The following is a 16,605-nucleotide window of genomic DNA, read 5'->3' on the forward strand; positions in this document are numbered from 1 at the left end:
ACCATATTGCACATATTTTTAGTGTCTACTCTTTAAATAAATTTAATTCTTCTTCATGTAAATATGAGAGGACCATTCCTACTGCCCTTGCTGAAAGAAGGTGCCTTGAACAAGGATTCCAATTTTCCTTTCTTGACAATCCAGAATGAGAATGAATTCAACTTTGTTAGTCCAAAATTGTCTTAAAGAGAATGGTTATTTTATGTTGCAAAGATGGAAAAGGCATATTAACAGAATTTTTGGTTTATTAACCAATTTAATTTTAAATTTCTATACCAAGAGTGCTTAAAAGCCTGACCCTTTTGTTAATCCACCAAATACTCCATAGAGTGATCTAATCATATGTTGACCTGCTCTGGAGATCTGTTTGGAAACGGTACAAGGAGAGGAGTTTTGGAGAAATGATATGTGACATAAATGCCATTAAACAGGTCACCGATTTCATGTAAAATAAAATGACTGGCATCTCCTTCCTGCTTCCAAAGGAAAGACCTACTATGCCACACAAAATTGTGATCATAGTGGGTAACATTTCTACAGTGCTGAGAGAGTATGAGATCAGACTGATCCCATGTCCAAATCCTTAAGTTTAAGGATATGGAGTACAAGTGAACTACAGGAAGAGACAGAAAGAGGAGGACTCTGCCCTGAAGTTCTTTAGGATGCTGGGGGGTTTCAGGAACTCTCCTGCAGCTCATCCTCTGTTTCCAGTTCCACCAACTGCGTCCTCAGGATGTTGATCTCTGCTTGTAACTCCCTGTTGTACTCAATGATGTTCACCATTTCCTCATACGTACTTAGAGAATGGGTTCCATCCTAGGAAAATTCTCAGCTCACTGGGCCTTTTGACCCTGGACCACAGAGATACTGTTTTCTGCTGGAATTGAAATTATATCTTTCACTTTCGTTTTTGCCCATAAACGTTCCAAACTGGGAGGCATATGCATGCTCAAAGAGCATGATGAGGAAATGTTCCTTAAACCCTAAAGAACAAGGGAACTCACAGAGTAGCCACAAACAGCCTCCCCCAAAAGAGAAGAACTACAAATGCTGCCCACTTCTGCTTGCTACTGTAATAGGCAGACTGTGCACAGTGGTGTTGGAAGGGGTGAGCAGCCTGAAGCCACTCTCTTTCTGTCTGGAGCCTTGAAACCTCAGACAATCTGTCTCTGTGGTTCCAAAATGAACTGAGCCAGGGAGGCTGCCTGCAGGATAAAGTCAGTTCCTTCTGCTCCATGAATCAGGACTGATGCTCCCTCCCTGTGGATGCACTGAGTGGCTAGGCAGGCAGTGGTCAGAATCTCTTTGCCATGAGTCAGCCAGTCGGAGGCCTCCAACTTACTGAGCCATTGGTCCATGTTATATGTTTGGTCATCACAAACTTCCACAAGTTTGGTTAGGCTGTGATACCTCTCAATGGACTTATGAAATTGCCTCCACTGGGGATAATGGGCTTCTGTTCAAAGTCACCTCCTTTGCTCTAGCTTGCTGAGCCACATTCAGACTACAAGTGTCCATGATGTAGTCATGTTTTCTGCCCTGAGGGTAGCATTTATCAGTGTCTCATCTTCCTTGTACCTTCTCCCATTTGTGCCAGTGAGTGACTGACCATTTTGCATAATTACCATTTCATTTTTTTAAAAATGAGAATAGCTGAATACTGGAATTACCCTGTGTGTCCAATATAGGCACCTTTGGAAGAGGTTCATCATCAATGGATTTGGGCACTATGACAATTGGTCAGATAGCAAGGGCAGATAGCAAATTCCTTATTGCCATAGCTTAGTCTTCATTCACTGGTAGCTGAAGAGTAGAGTTCACTCTGCTAAGGAAGGAAGCAAGGAACTCCAGCCCTCTTCTATCACCTCAAATATGGGCCCATAGAAGAAAGGGGACATTCAGAGTCCAAGATAGACAATGCCTCAGTAGTTCTGGCTATATTTAAAACGTTCCTCCATCCCAGGACTATCCAACCCAGTAATTGGAAAATCATTATGTTTTATCATGATGCTATCTAGCAATCCCACAAATTGATTGTCGACAGCACGACGTTTTTATTTTTTATTTTTAAAAGTTTATTGGTGCATAATAATTGTACACAATAGTGGGATTCATTGTGACATATTCATACAGGCACGAAACACAACTGTATCAATTTCATTCCCCACTACTTCTCTTGTCCCTTTCCTTCTCCCTCCCCCGACCCCCTCCCTCTACTTTCTGTTGTCATAAGATCTCTTTTTCCTCTCTACCTTCTACACAAAAGAGAAAACATATGACCCTTGGCTTTCTGAGTCTGGCTTATTTTCACTTAACATGATGTCTATAAATAGCATAATTCCATTCCTCTTTATGGCTGAGTAAAACTCCACTGTGCATATATACCACATTTTCTTTATCTGTTTATCCATTGATGGACATCCAGGCTGGTTCCACGACATGGGTATTGCAAATCATGCTGTATAAACAGAGGCATATAGATATCTTTAGACTATGCTAATTTTAATTCTTTTGGATAGATACTGAAGCGTGCTACAGCAGGATCATATGTTGGGTCCAATCCTAGTCCAATCCTAGAAATCTCCATACTGATTTCCATACTGGTTGTACTAGGTTCCACAGCTCCTCTGTGTTGTCCTGAGGTGAGGACAGGATGAGGTGGTGGCCATCAGACAGAGGGTCCCCTCGTCAGCCAGATAGAAGGGCCGGTGCAGCACCACGTTGTCCATCCGTGGGGTCTTAATCAGCTTACCATACTCCTTGTTCCTCCAGCAGCTGGGACCAGACGCCTGCTGAGCCCAGGACCTCCAGGCATTTACAAGCGCTGGGTTGGCAGGTGGGGGTTGGGGTGGGGAGGGGAAGGCCCCTGGGGAGGAGGAGGCCCGGCCCCGCCCCGCCCCCAGATAGCGTGAGCGCCCGAGGCCCGCGGGCTCCACAATGGCCAGCCCCTCCTGATCCCCCTCATCACCCAGGCCCGGGGCTTGGCCACAGGGAGGGCCACCGCCCTCCTCACCGCCGCCTGGAGTGAGGTCCCAGCTCTTGGACTTTCCTCCCTGCGAGTCCCGCTACCTGGCCCCACCCCTATAGCGTGGACCCTGAGATCCGCTCCTCCCCCTCGGGTAGGCCACGCCCAAAGCCCGAGGCACCTGCGTCCTCTGGTCCCGCCCCCCGCCATCCGGGGCCCCTCAGGTTCCGCGGTTGCGGTTTCAGCGCGTGGATTAGGTGTTTTGGTCCTGGACACACTGCCTGGCGGTGCGGATTGGCGGGCTCTGGCGTTACCGGCAGGTGCACGGGTTGGGCAGCGCGGCGGTTAGGAGGGTCCGGGACCCGCAGGGAGGATGCGGTACCGAGGGAGACTCCAGCCTCCCGCCCCCAGGAAGCCCCTCTCTCTCTCCCTCCTTCCTTCTTGAGTGGGCTGGCGAGGACAGGACCTACCGCGTGGCCCCGGGATCCCCCGTCCCCTCTAGGCGCCTTGGGGGAGGCAATTCCTGATTGTGGGACCTGAGGCAGAGTCCTTCAGAAAGCAGGTCCCCAGCCAGCAGGGGATCTCATCTCCCATCCCTAATGTACCCGCAGCCCTGAGTTTTAATTTGCTTGGTCTTGCTAGTCGCGGAGGTTTGCCTACGAAACAGTGGTTTTATTCCACCCCGGACTCAACCCCGCAGAGGTTGAGGGTTGTTTTTTTTTTTTAAATATTAGTTGTAGATGGACACAATACCTTGATTTTATTTATCTTTATGTGGTGCTGAGGATTCAACCCAGGACCTCACACGTGCTAGATAGGTGCTATAGCGCTGAGCTACAACCCCAGACCCCAGATGTGCTTTTTAAGCTACTCTTCTGCTTTAAAATGTTTTACCCCCAAATATTGTATATTGATGATAAGGATTTAATTTTCTTATTTTAATGTTGACTCAATTTGGGTAATTAGGGTGTGTAAGGAATATGAAAATGTGGAATGGGGCTTTGGGGCAATAGGAAGGATGAGCTCTTAATTTTTTAAAAAAGAATTTAAATACCCAAATAAAAATAATTTACCCACATTGTTGACTTCCCACCCCAAAGAATACCTTTCTTGGCCTTATTCTTTCCCTGCCCTGTTCTATACCTTTATTACCCAGTTCTTCCCCATTCCTAAGCAACTTTGCTTGTATGGTATTGAATATTTATTATGTTGAATGTATAGTCTCAGTTGAACTTGATTCCGCACTGTGGAACCTTTGCTTATGTCCAGAATTTCTGCTCCTTAAAAAAAAATAATCTTGGGCTGGGGTTGTGGCTCCGTGGTAGAGTGCTTGCCTCGCATGTGCGAGACCCTGGGTTCGATCCTCAGCACCACATAAAAATAAGTAAATGAAATAAAGGTATTGTGTCCAACTACAACTTAAAAAATAATATTTAAAAAAAAATCTTGCAGTTATCATCATTAAGCATAGAGTGTTGTTCTTGTTTCCTTGGGGTAAATTCCAAGAGTTGGAAATCCTGAATCAAAGTTTTGTATTCTTTCTTTATCACTTGATATAGATTGTTTTCTAAACAAGGTACGTTTGCAATACTCATTTTTCAAACTCTGGATATTTGTCCTTTTCTGCTCACTGTATGTGGAATTCAGCAGGGTAGCAAGTCATTTTCTGTGTATGTTGAGACAGTTTGTGCAGTTAGTGTTGTATATTACCAACTCCTAGAAATCAGGCCAAGACCAAGGTCTATCTGCTGCTGAGAGGCTGCCCAGCCTTGAGTAAAATTGTTCATCTGTAAACTTCCCCCATTTCTAAATTGGGCTTAATTCTTGTACCTGCTTTCAATGGGCTGTCATAAAAGTTCAGATCAAGTGTTAGAATAGAGAATCCATCAAGTTCCTAATAGTGGATATTCAGGATTGTATAAGGTCTTCAGGGAAGCATTTCTATTCCAGCTTCACCAAAAAAAAAAACAAACAAACAAAAAAAAAACACAAAAAACTAGACTGTGGGAAGGGAATTTTCTTAAAGACTTTATTCCAGATAATTTAAACATGGTCCCCACTTATAAAGTAAAGGAGCTAAGAAGATAAAAGACTATACTGAAAGAACTTATATCCTGGGGCTGGGGTTGTGGCTCAGTGGTAGAGTGCTCGCCTAGCATGTTCGAGGCCCTGGGTTTGATCTTCAACACCACATAGAAATAAATAAATAAAAATAAATGTATTGTGCTAAACTACAATGAAAAAATAAATATTAAAAAGAAAAAAGAACGTATAACCCAGTGAGTGTAACATTTGACACACATATGTTCTAGAAACTGGAGGTCACCAGTGCGTAAGCTGGGTGTAGAGAATTCAGTGTAGTAAGGTTTTCTGTGCCACATTGAATGAAGAGCTATTGTGGAAGAGAGGGTGTTCACATGCAGCTCTGCTTTCTACTGTGCATTCGTCCTTAGATGTCCCCAGACACCTCTGTGAAAGAAAATTTTCCACTAAGAATGATTTTTTTCCCCTTCTGCTTTTAAGGCCCTTGCTAGTCCTTCAATCCTAGGCTTCCCAGCCCAATAGTAGCCCCCCCATTCCAGCTCAGTTGCCCTAGAATAAGGTCCCCCTGGAGTAGCCTATAGCAACCACAAAGCCCTGGGTGGGAAGAGAGAGGTGGGATGGCTCCAGTTATCCATTCCAAACTATGATATGGAGCAGGGGCCCCAAGTGTCACCAGGCAGAGTGGGCTACAGGTGGCCAGAGAGTGGCAGGTCCCTCCAGCCTGAAGCTGCCATCATTAGTCCTACCCAGTCCTGTCCCTATAAGGGATAGAAGATATCCCACAATGGGATAGGGACTATTTTGATCTGAGGACATTTGAGAAATAGTAAATAAAGGAGGAGGACTTTTTTCTCAATTCTCTTTATCTGCATAAAAGCAAAACTTCACAAAAGAATTCACATGTAATAAATATCCTTCCTAGATTCTGGGAGTTTTCCGGCCTGGGGAAATTGACTTCTGTCCTGAGGCTAGAGAAGAAATCCCCCCAAATAAGAAGTCACCTAATTGTCACAAAACTGTATCCTTTCTCCCATCTGTTCTCCAGAGGGACTGCTTATCTTTCCTAGAAGTTATTTCCTTTAAGAGCCCTTTGTCGTCTTCCCCTTCCTCTGCTAAGATGGGATATAAGCCCTAAATTCTAACCACTTCTTCATGCCACATTTTCTGAGTTCCTCTTTTAAAAAAAATTATTTATACATTTACACAATATCTTTGTTTATTTCTTTTTTAAATTTTGTGCTGAGGATCGAACCTAGTGCCTCACATGTGCGAGGCAAGCACTTTGCCACTGAGCCACAACCCCAGCCCCTGAGTTAGTTTATTTTTTAAGTTTTTTTTTTAGTTGTTGATAGAACTTTGTTTTTATTTTTTTATATGTGGTGCTGAGAATCTAACCCAAGCTAGGCAAGCACTCTGTCACCTCAGCTCTCAGTTCCTGCTTCTTTAACACAAGGAACTGAGGCCTCAACATTTTTTAATGCCTAGAAATCAGTTTGGATAGTGTATCATTTTTTTAGCTCAGAGTCTGAAAATTGCTGCCTAACAAATTTAATAACAAATATATGTCTATGATAAATAGCAAAGCAAGGGAAGAAAACCCAAAATTTTCAGAAATTTAGTTTTGGAACACACATACTTTCACCTAGACTTTTGATATCTCTGTCCTGATTTTTGCTTCATCAGGATGGTGTCACAAAACTCTTATGTGCTCCAGAAAGAGGAGTGGCAAGGAAATGTCATTGCTTCCCAAACCAGGGAGTGTATATGTGCTATGAGACAGTGAGAGTGTGGTTGTGGCTGGCCTTAATCAGGTGCCCTTGCTTCCTCTTCTGCAGGGACCTTCAGGTTCTCAGCAGAGCTGGGCATGAGGGCACCAAGTCTTGGTGTCCTGTGCTGCTGTCCTCTTCCCAGGCCTGTCCTGTGCCAGGGTGCTAGTGGAGGACCCACCTGTCCTGTACCCCACTGCAGCATCAGGGAGGGAAGGTGCAGGCATAGATGGCTTAGGCTGCTCTGGCTCCTGAGTGTCTGCAGCCCTCTGTCTTCTCAGAGACAATTTGGGTCTTTGTTGGATAAATACTAGAGGCTGTGTGGATTGTCCAGGAGAGAAGTGGAGCTGAGTTCCAGTTGAATTAGAATTCAGGACTCCAGAAGGATGACTGTGTTAATCCTTCCCATTTTCAAGTACTTCTATTTCTCTTCCTTTGCATATTTTTGTTTATTTCAATACTGTCATCATCTGTCCCTGCCTTTTGTCAGCTTTTTATTCCCCCAGTCAAGACCACTAAGTATTCTCCAAATCTTTCTGCCTCAGCTTTACATTGTGCCACAATTTGTGTTAAGTCAGGTCCTCAGTGCCATCCACTTTATGACAAGCCTGGATGCCATTGTCTTCTTTCTGAAATCACATGGAGATTTGCTGGTGGCAGATATAGCTTCTACCTCATTCTTTATTGATTGATTTTTTAGAGTCTTCGGGGTGAGCCCAGAGCCTCATGCATTGTAGGAGAGCAAGCACTGTACCCCTGAGCTGCAGCCCCAGCCCCTTCCTTCATTTTAGTACAGACTCCAGTGGCAGTTACTAGAAGATGAGACAGATTTTAGATGAAGAAAAGTCCATTTACTGAATTTTTCCTGTGATTCAAGCAAGTTTCATCACTTGAGTTGAGTGATGGAAGCCCAGTTCCTTGTTGCTCCTGGTACTTAGAGTGACTTTGTACTCACTGTCAGTTCCTTTACTCGTCCTTCTGCACAGAATGCTTTTTGAAAGTATGTTTTTTTTAATGCCTTTATTTTATTTGTTTATTTTTAGGTAGTGTTAAGAATTGAACCCAGTGCCTCAAACATGCTAGGCAAGTGCTCTTCCCCTGAACTACAGCCCCAGCCTGTGAAAGTATGTTTTAATTCACAAGATATCAGACTTGTCATTTGATAATAACAGAAATTAACTCATTCGCTCATGAACCAATATTTGTTGAATGTCTGTGATATGTGAGGTGCCTTAATTGTTGATTCAGTAAAGATCCTTGTCTTGTGGGGTTAATATTCTAGTGGAAGGAGACATACAGAGAACGTGATAAATAAGTTATCCAGTATATTGAAAGTGGTAAGCACTATGGAAAAAATAAAGTGGTATGGCAAGAAATCAGAAGGGATGATAGTGAGAGGGTAGAGGGGTAGAGTAAGCCTTGTGGTGAAAATGATGTTGGAACAAAAACTGTAGGAGGGGTGGGACTGAGTCTAATAGAACCACCTAGAATTAGGCATTTTGTGTCAATGAGCAGCAGTAGGAGGACTGATCAGAATAGAGTGTGGCCAGGCTGAGAAGGGGGCATGGAGCCAGGGGAAGGACAGGGGCTGATCATAATAAAGGAGCATGGGAGCCACTGTGAGACCTTGGGCTTTGGCCATGGGCAGAAGAGCAGGCTATCTCATGGTCTTGAGCAGAGGCCTGCATAGTCTAAGTTCACTTGAAGGGCAGGTTTCTCTGCATGGAGCATGGACTTCAGGGATATTCCAGAAGGGGCAGGCCATGGTCACCTAATGGGGTGGCATGACCCAGATAAGGGGCAATGGTAAGATGCAGAAAAGAGAAGAGCTTTTCCATCTGGAAAAGAAGAGAGCTCTAAGAAGTGGCTCTAAGGTTTCTGTCCTGAGTTACTCAGAGGAAGAGTGTTGCCAGTAATTGAGCTGGCACAGGTTTTTTAGTGAAGCAGGTTTTTTGGGGAAAAAGAACAGTTCCATTTAGGGTAGGTTAAGTCCTGCGATGCCTTGATACACATTCCAGTGGAACCATCAAGCACCTGTGGGACTTTGAGATCCGAGTTCAGAGGTGCATGGCTGGAGGTAGGAATGTGAGAGTCACCAACATTTACAAAGCCATGAAATCGGATGAGAAGCTCAAGGGATGAGGGGAGACAGGAAAAGACAAAAGAAAGTCTTAGGTGGAGGTCAGTCAAAGGGAAACCAGCAGAAGAAACAAGGAAGGCATGGGGAGACCAGAGAGGGGTGTCCTAGAAGAGGTGTGCATTAATTATCTGAAGGGACAGGGGTGAGCAGCTGCAGCAGATGCTGCTGAGGGGCTGAGAAATAGGACTGAGTGTTGACTGGTGCATTTAACCAATTAGAGGCCATTGACCTTGGTGAGAACAGTTTGGGGGTTGTTTGGGGGACCAGAGCTTCTTTGGAATGTGTTTGGGAGAGAATGAAAATGTCTGAGTCAGAGCAGTGAGGGTAGACAACTCTCCTGAGATGTACAAAGGGGAGCAAAGAGTTGGGGCTTCAGAGAAGGTGGTTATGAATCATAGTTTTTAATGGAAGAAGGACCTGAATATTTACAAGCTGATGAGTATGAGCAGGGAGTATGACAGATGATGGTGCAAACAGGGAGGGAGGATTGCTGGAGCCAGGAGTGGGTAGGGAGTAGTATAATGTTTGAGAAATCTCTGAAACCAGTACTCTGTCAGAAGACAGCTTCCATGGGATCCAACCACCGGGTGCATCTGTATCCTGCAAGTTGGCCTGTGCTCCACCATTAATCAGAGAGGAACTTTGGACACCAGAAATATCCAAAATTGACTCTAATCCCCACTTCCTCTTGCCTGCTAAACAACACTGGTCTCAAGGGGGAAAAGAAACTAGAGTCATCAGTTGAGAAGAAATGTGTGGAGAGCTAATGGAGATATGAGAAGACACGACATCACTGGTTTCTTTGTTTTTCACCTCAAGGCTTAGAACAGGGAGATAATAATGTTATTGTTATTATTTTGGTGTTGGGGATGGAACCCAGGGCCTCAAGCATGTTAAGCATGCTCTACTAGTGAGCTGTACCCCCAGGTCAGGAGGGAAATCTTAAGTCTCACACCTCTCAATGGGATTTTCTGTGCCTGGGTTACAGGGATGTGAACACCTCCATCGTGGAGCTCCTGATTATGGTATACACCTGGAAGACCTCTTCTGCCAAGAGCATCTCAGCGTGATCTCCTGCTTTCCTTACAGCAAATAGTGCAAGATGAGGAAGAGGCTCCATCATCTAAATTCTTGGCCTCCAGGATGTGCAAAGCTGGTAAGAAAGGCAGATCCTTGACAACTGACTGGGAGCCTGGGGGGCTTATTTTTACAGAAATCATTTCAAAGCATTCTCTTAAGCAAATGAGAATGCTGAACAGAGGGAAAACAGAGATGCTGCTTTTAAACCCCACTAGTTTGTGCAGTCCATCCTTCTCCACAAGAGAGATGTGCCACGACCCCCAGTGATACCTGAAACAGTGAGTGCTAGTAAACTCTGTAGGCGCACTGCAGTAGTGGGGCAGCAGATCTCACAACTGAGATGGTTACTAAGTGACTTCAGGTGGATAACATAGGTAGCATAGATACACTGGATAATGGGATGATGTACCTCCTAAATAGGACAAAGCAGGGTACCATGAGATTTCATAGTGCTACTCAGAATGATGTGCAGTTTAAAATTTATTAATGGTTTATTAGAATTTTCCATTTAATCTTTTTGGACCATGGGTAACTAAAATCACACAAAGCAAGCTACAGGGAAGGGATAGAATTGGGGGACTAGTAAAATGAGAAATTCTGCAGAGAATTCTGTTTCCAACTTCCTAACCATGAAGGTAATGAGAACGACTTTTGTTTTCGTTTTTTCCTAAACACTTTGTTCAAATTTATATTGAAATGACATTTTACTATCACATTAAAGTTGTTTTGAAGTCATTCTGAACCTGCTAGTAGAACCATCCCAGTAGTTACGTCTGTTCACATGATCTGCCTCCATCCCATACCACTGCCTCCTTCCATGCAGGGAACTACTGTCGACCTACTGTCTTGGATCTTCTGTCATTTTTCCTTTAATTTCCTTTTTAGGTATGTTCAATTCATATATTTAATGCTCAATTATATATGTATGTTTACATTTTTAACTTGCCAAGAAAAAACTGTAATCTTTTGAGTGTTTCACTTGGTGTTATGTAGTAAGAAGTATGTACACAACTGGAACTCATCCCTGTTGTTGTACGTGCAGTTATCCATTTGACTACTGAGAAGTGCTCTTTGTGCAGCTGGATCTCAGCCTATTTATCTATGTCCGTTTGAGTTGTTTCTAGGCATTCCCTGTCATAATAGCTCTCCTGTGAACACATTCAGTATGTCTCCAGTGGTACACAAGCCAGTATGTATCTTAGTGAGATTGCAAAATTGCATGGTGTGTGAAAGTTTGATTTTTGCAGAGCAGTTGTGCCAACTTATATTCCCACTAGCAATGAGATTAATATCCTGAGGATCCATCTTTGCTTCAATGCTTAGGCTACCAAATTTTAAACTCTGTTAGTTGAATGCCTGTGATATGGTATCCTGTTGTTTTGATGGATGGATCTTATGACTAGTGAGGTTGAACATAACTTCAGATATTTTTCCTCCTCATTGAAAATGTGTTACATCCCTTTGTCTATTTAATAGTATTTTCATTTATGTGGTCCTTACTGAGCTCTAGGCATTCTTTGTTTCATTCTTGATTTGTTCGTATTTGTTTCACTTAGATTTGTCAGTTTGTAACATCTTTTAGTTGTGTTTGGGGAATGTTGGAAGCAAACTTCTTAAGTATTTGTCTCACAAAGTGAAATTCACACAACATAAAATCAATAATTTAAACATAAAAACTCAGTAGCATTTAGTTAATTTACAATGTTGAGGAGCCCCTATCTGTGTCTAGTCCCAGAACTTCTTCATCACCCCAGAACATCCTGAACCCATTAAGTAACGACTTCCCATTCCTCTCACCCACCCCTCTGCCCCCATTGCCTGGAACCACTAATCTGCTTCCTGTCTCCAGGGATTTGCCTGCTCTAGAGATTTCATATAAATGGAATTATAGAATTTATTCTTTTTTAGGGATTCTTTCAGTTAGCTAGAAGTGTGTGATGGTTCTGGTTTCTCAACATTCTTACCAACACTCATTCTCTGGTAATTTTTGGTTATAGCCATCTGGTGGGTGTGAAGTGTTATCTCATTGTAATTTTGGATTGCATTCCCTAACAAGTAAAGACATTCAACTGACCATTTGCATATCGTCTTTGGATAAATGTCTGTTGGAATCCTTTGCCCATTTATTTATGAGTTACCTTTTTATTGTCCCAGGAGTGAACACACCCATACACACACTGATAGGTAGAAGATAGGTAGATAGATGGATAGATAATGAATTCCAGATTCTATTGGGGAGATGATTTTCAAATATTTCTCCCATTTTGCAGATAGTGTCCCTTGATGCACAAAAAGTTATAATTTTGAAAAATTCAGTGTAGCTATTGTTTTTTATTGATCTATTTCTTTTTAAACATTTTTTAGTTGTCAATGGACCTTCATTTTATTTATTTGTATATGGTGCTGAGAATTGAGCCCAGTGCCTCACACATGCTAGGCAAGCACTCTACCACTGAGCCACAACCCCAGCCCTTTGACCTATTTCTTTCTCTTTTTTTCCCCAAAACTAGGGTCAATCCCAGGACTGTTTGTTTGTTTGTTTGTTTGTTTGTTTGAGACGAAGCTTCACTGTTGCTCATGCTGGTGGTCTCTGTTTTCTAAACATATCACAGTTCTAGCTCTTCCCTGTAAGTCTAATCTAGTTTGAGTTATACGTTGTATTATGTATTGAGGTAAGGGACCAACCTCATTCTCTTTATGTGGATATCTAATTGTCCAGCACCACTTATTAAAAATTATTCTTCCCCCCATTGAATGGATTTAGCACCTTGTGGTCAAAATCAATTGACCATAGATAGATGAATGGTCTACCTCTGGGCTTTTAAGTTGGTCTGTATATTTATCTTGGCAAGTTTTAAATCAAGTTGGGAATTATGAGTTCTCCAGTTTTGTTCTTTTTCAAGATTTTTTAGCTCTTTGAAGCTTACAACTCCATATAAATTTGAAAATTAGCTTTTCTGTTTCAGCAAAAAAGGTCTGAATTTTGGAATTTTGATAGGGGTTGTATTAAATCTGTGGGTCACTTTGGACAGTATTGCCATCTTAGTCTTCAACCTATGAATACAAGATTCCTTTCCATGTATTTAGATATTAATTTCTTTAGTGTACAGGTCTTTCACTGTCTAGCCTAAGTTCAGTTTATTCCTAGGTATGTTACTTTTTGGATATTACTGTAAATAGAATTTTGTTTGTTTGTTGGAGTGTCCATTGGTGGAATATAGGAACACTACTGATATTTGCATATTGTTCTTCTACCATGCAATTGTGCAATATTATTTTTTTAGCTATAGTACTCTGTTGTGGGTTTGTGTGTGTTTGTATTCTTAATGTTTCCTGCATGTAAGAACAGGTCACATTCAAATGGAATTAGTTTGACCTCTTTCTTTCCAATGTGAATTTTTTTTATGCCTGATATTTCTGGGCAGACCTTTCAGTCCAGTGTTAAATACAAGTAGTGAAAGTATCATCCTTGCTTCAGTCCTGAACTTAAGGGCAAAAGCTTTCTCTCTTTCACCATTAAGTCTGATGTTGGCTTTGGGTTTTTCACAAATATCCTTTTTTCATATTGGGTAAATGTTCTTCATTTCCTGGTTTTCTGAGTCTTTCTGTCATGAAAAGGTATTGGATTTGTCAAGTGCTTTTTCTGTTTGAAAATAATTCTATATTTTCCTCCTTTATTAATTCTAGTATTGTGTGTGCGTGCGTGTGTGTGTGTGTGTGTGTGTGTGTTTGTGTTTACTGAGAATCCCTTTATTTTGTTAATTTCATGTATTGACATTTATTTTTCTCAGGTTGAACCACCGTTACTGGGTAAATCTGACTTGTGTAATTTTATTAGTCACATTTGTTATTCTTTGAGCACTTTTGTGGCTTTTAATTTAAGAAGCCTTTTAAATTTGGGTTTATATTGTACTTAGCTATTTTGTTTTAGGAACTATTTGTTTCATATGAATTATTTCTCACTTAGTAACTTTCCAAATAACTGCCATTTACTGTACTTAAAAGACAACAGTTTATAGATCTCAGGAGCTTTTTTTCTGGTAAGAATTGAGGGCCTCCCTACACTCCAAGTTGCCCAAGCTGGTCATGATCCTCCTACCTCTATCAGTTTGGGCACTTTATAATGAAAATGACTCAAGAACTTTGGAAAGAGAAAAATCTACAGTATCTGCTTATGTAATTTCAGAAGATAATATAATATCTTTTTCTTTCTGTTTCCTCCATTTTTATTTTATTTGTTTATTTATTTGGGAGAAAGGATCTTGCTATGTTGCCCAGGTTGGTCTCCAACCCTGAGCTCAAACAAGTAATCTTGCCTCATCCTCCTGGGTAACTGTGACCACAGGTGTGCACCACCATCCTTGGCTATGACTTTTCTTTTTTTGTTGCTTTCTTTTGCAGCCTTATATATAACATACTCAGAAAACACCTGGGCTTTCTCAGGTTTTTTTCTTACACTGGTTTATTACTATCACTTAACCAGCTACTGAGTTTCTCATTTAGATTATAATGACTTCTTCCTCCTAAGTTTCTTGTTCTTTTCCATTACTACTGTTCCTCCTTTATCTGTAGGATATCCTTTCATAACCTCAGAAGAGAGTGTACCACTGTGTACCACACTAATTTGATTAGAGTCCTTTTATTTGTTTTATTTATTATTTCTTTGGTTGTCATATCTTACTGGGGTAGGTTTTTGCTATTTGATAATGTTTGATGAGACAAGGAAATACATGAGACCATTTCAAAAGAATTTCAGAAAAATAAAGAAGTGTCTAAATGAAATATGTTCTGCTGCCTTCCTCCCTGAGAGCACGAGATGAGGTAGGCCTTCCTGTTTTTCCGTGTATCCTTCTGAATCAGTTTTTTGTTTGTTTGCAAAGTTTCTCATATGGTAGGCATCATACATTGTGCTAGGTATTAGTTCTATTGATATTAAAATTGATGGGTGTAATTGTGAGGAAAAACAACAGTGGAAGCCAGGCACAGTGTGGTACCTGCTGTAATCCCAGCAACTTCGGAGACAGAGACAGGAGGATCACAAATTCATGACCAGCTTGGGTAACTTAGTGAGACCCTGTCTCAAAATTAAAAATGAATAGGGCTGGGATTAACTCAATGGTAAAACTCCTCTGAGTTCAATCTCCAGTATTATTTTTAAAAAGTGGGGGGAATATACTTGAAGGAAATAATATAATATAATGAAATGGTTAAATTTTAAGAATGTAATTTAACAATTCTGTCAAGTTTAAGTCAGAACCAAACTTTAGCTCAGCTTCAAAACAGTTTATCTTCCATGTGCTCAGACCTTGAAAGCGGGTACATCTTTGACTCTAATCGTCACTAGCACTTATTACTTCAGTTTTCAACATTAAAAGATTCTAGGTCGGGTACCATGATACAGGCCCATAAACCCATCAATTTGGGAGACTGAGGCAGGAGGATTGCAATTCTAGTTCATCTTGGTGACCTAGTGAGAACTATTTCAAAATACAAAATTGAAAAAGTGGCTGGGGACAGATCAGTGGTACAGCACTCAGGAACCCTTACCCTCTCTCCTCCAAAGAAAAAGATTCCAAAGCAGCAGCTGATACTTTAATTGGATGTGTTTGTTTGCTTTTTATTTTAGGGCTTTTTAAAAAGTAGTACAAGGATGATTGCCCTTTCAGAAATTTGTTTCTTTAGCATGTGGAAACCACAACAGGTTGAAATAGTCATCTGTGTACTATACTAATTTGGAATTTGACAGTTAACTTGGAATTGAATTGGGTGACTCTCCTCATTATACTGTGAAATTGCATGTAACTGGAATCATGAGAGGATTTTCTGTTGACTTTATAGAACCATCTTTGTATCAGTTATTTGTTCACATAGAGATGTGAGCTAATCACTGATTATCCTATTTTTTTCTTAAAAGGAATCTGTGTGTCTCACACCTTAGTAATACTTTCTTCCTAGTTAAGCATTCCTTCCATTTCCAAAGGAGACTTTTGTTTTGAACTTCTCTTTTTGCAAAACTTCCAAGGAATCAGAGGACAGTTCTGAGTCTTGGAGCATTCCTCTTCACTGACTGTCAGCAGGACCTTTTAGAGACTTGGTGGTAATCCTCAACTTCATGTGTATCACATGTCCCAGATCATAGGAAGGCAGTCATTGTGGTCAAGTGTCCATCCTCAGCTAAGAGGTAGCGGGATCTCATACCTGTCCTTGGTCCTGCTCTGAGGATGGTTCTGATCAAGTCCCAGGAGTTCCCTGTCAGATGTTAGTGGTACCCCTGGAATCCCTTCTTGATCTTCCATGTACTGATTTTAAGATTGTCCTGCCAACTCTTATTTATTTTCAGTTTATTTCCCCTCCCCTTCACATTGTAGCCAGTGACTGTCAGTCATATTTCTTTAGAAAAGCCATCCATATCTGAGGAATATTAATTAGCACTTCCTTCCCTTCCAGATGGGCAAGCACTTGTGGGTCTTTAAATCTGCCAGTTAAAATACTGGTGAAGGGGCTGGGGATGTGGCTCAAGCGGTAGCGCGCTCACCTGGCATGAATGCAGTCCGGGTTCGATCCTCAGCATCACATACAAACAAAGATGCTGTGTCTGCCAATAACTAAAA

At 41.6% G+C, this 16,605-nt stretch overlaps 1 pseudogene; it reads right to left on the minus strand.

Annotated features, from left to right (window-relative positions):
* Positions 1-675: 675 nt before the first annotated feature.
* The window catches only part of LOC143410568 (myotubularin-related protein 9-like), a 57,413-nt pseudogene continuing 41,483 nt past the window's right edge, over positions 676-16,605 (minus strand).

Source organism: Callospermophilus lateralis, chromosome 11 (genome assembly GCF_048772815.1).
Source record: "Callospermophilus lateralis isolate mCalLat2 chromosome 11, mCalLat2.hap1, whole genome shotgun sequence".
NCBI classification, from domain to species: domain Eukaryota; kingdom Metazoa; phylum Chordata; class Mammalia; order Rodentia; family Sciuridae; genus Callospermophilus; species Callospermophilus lateralis.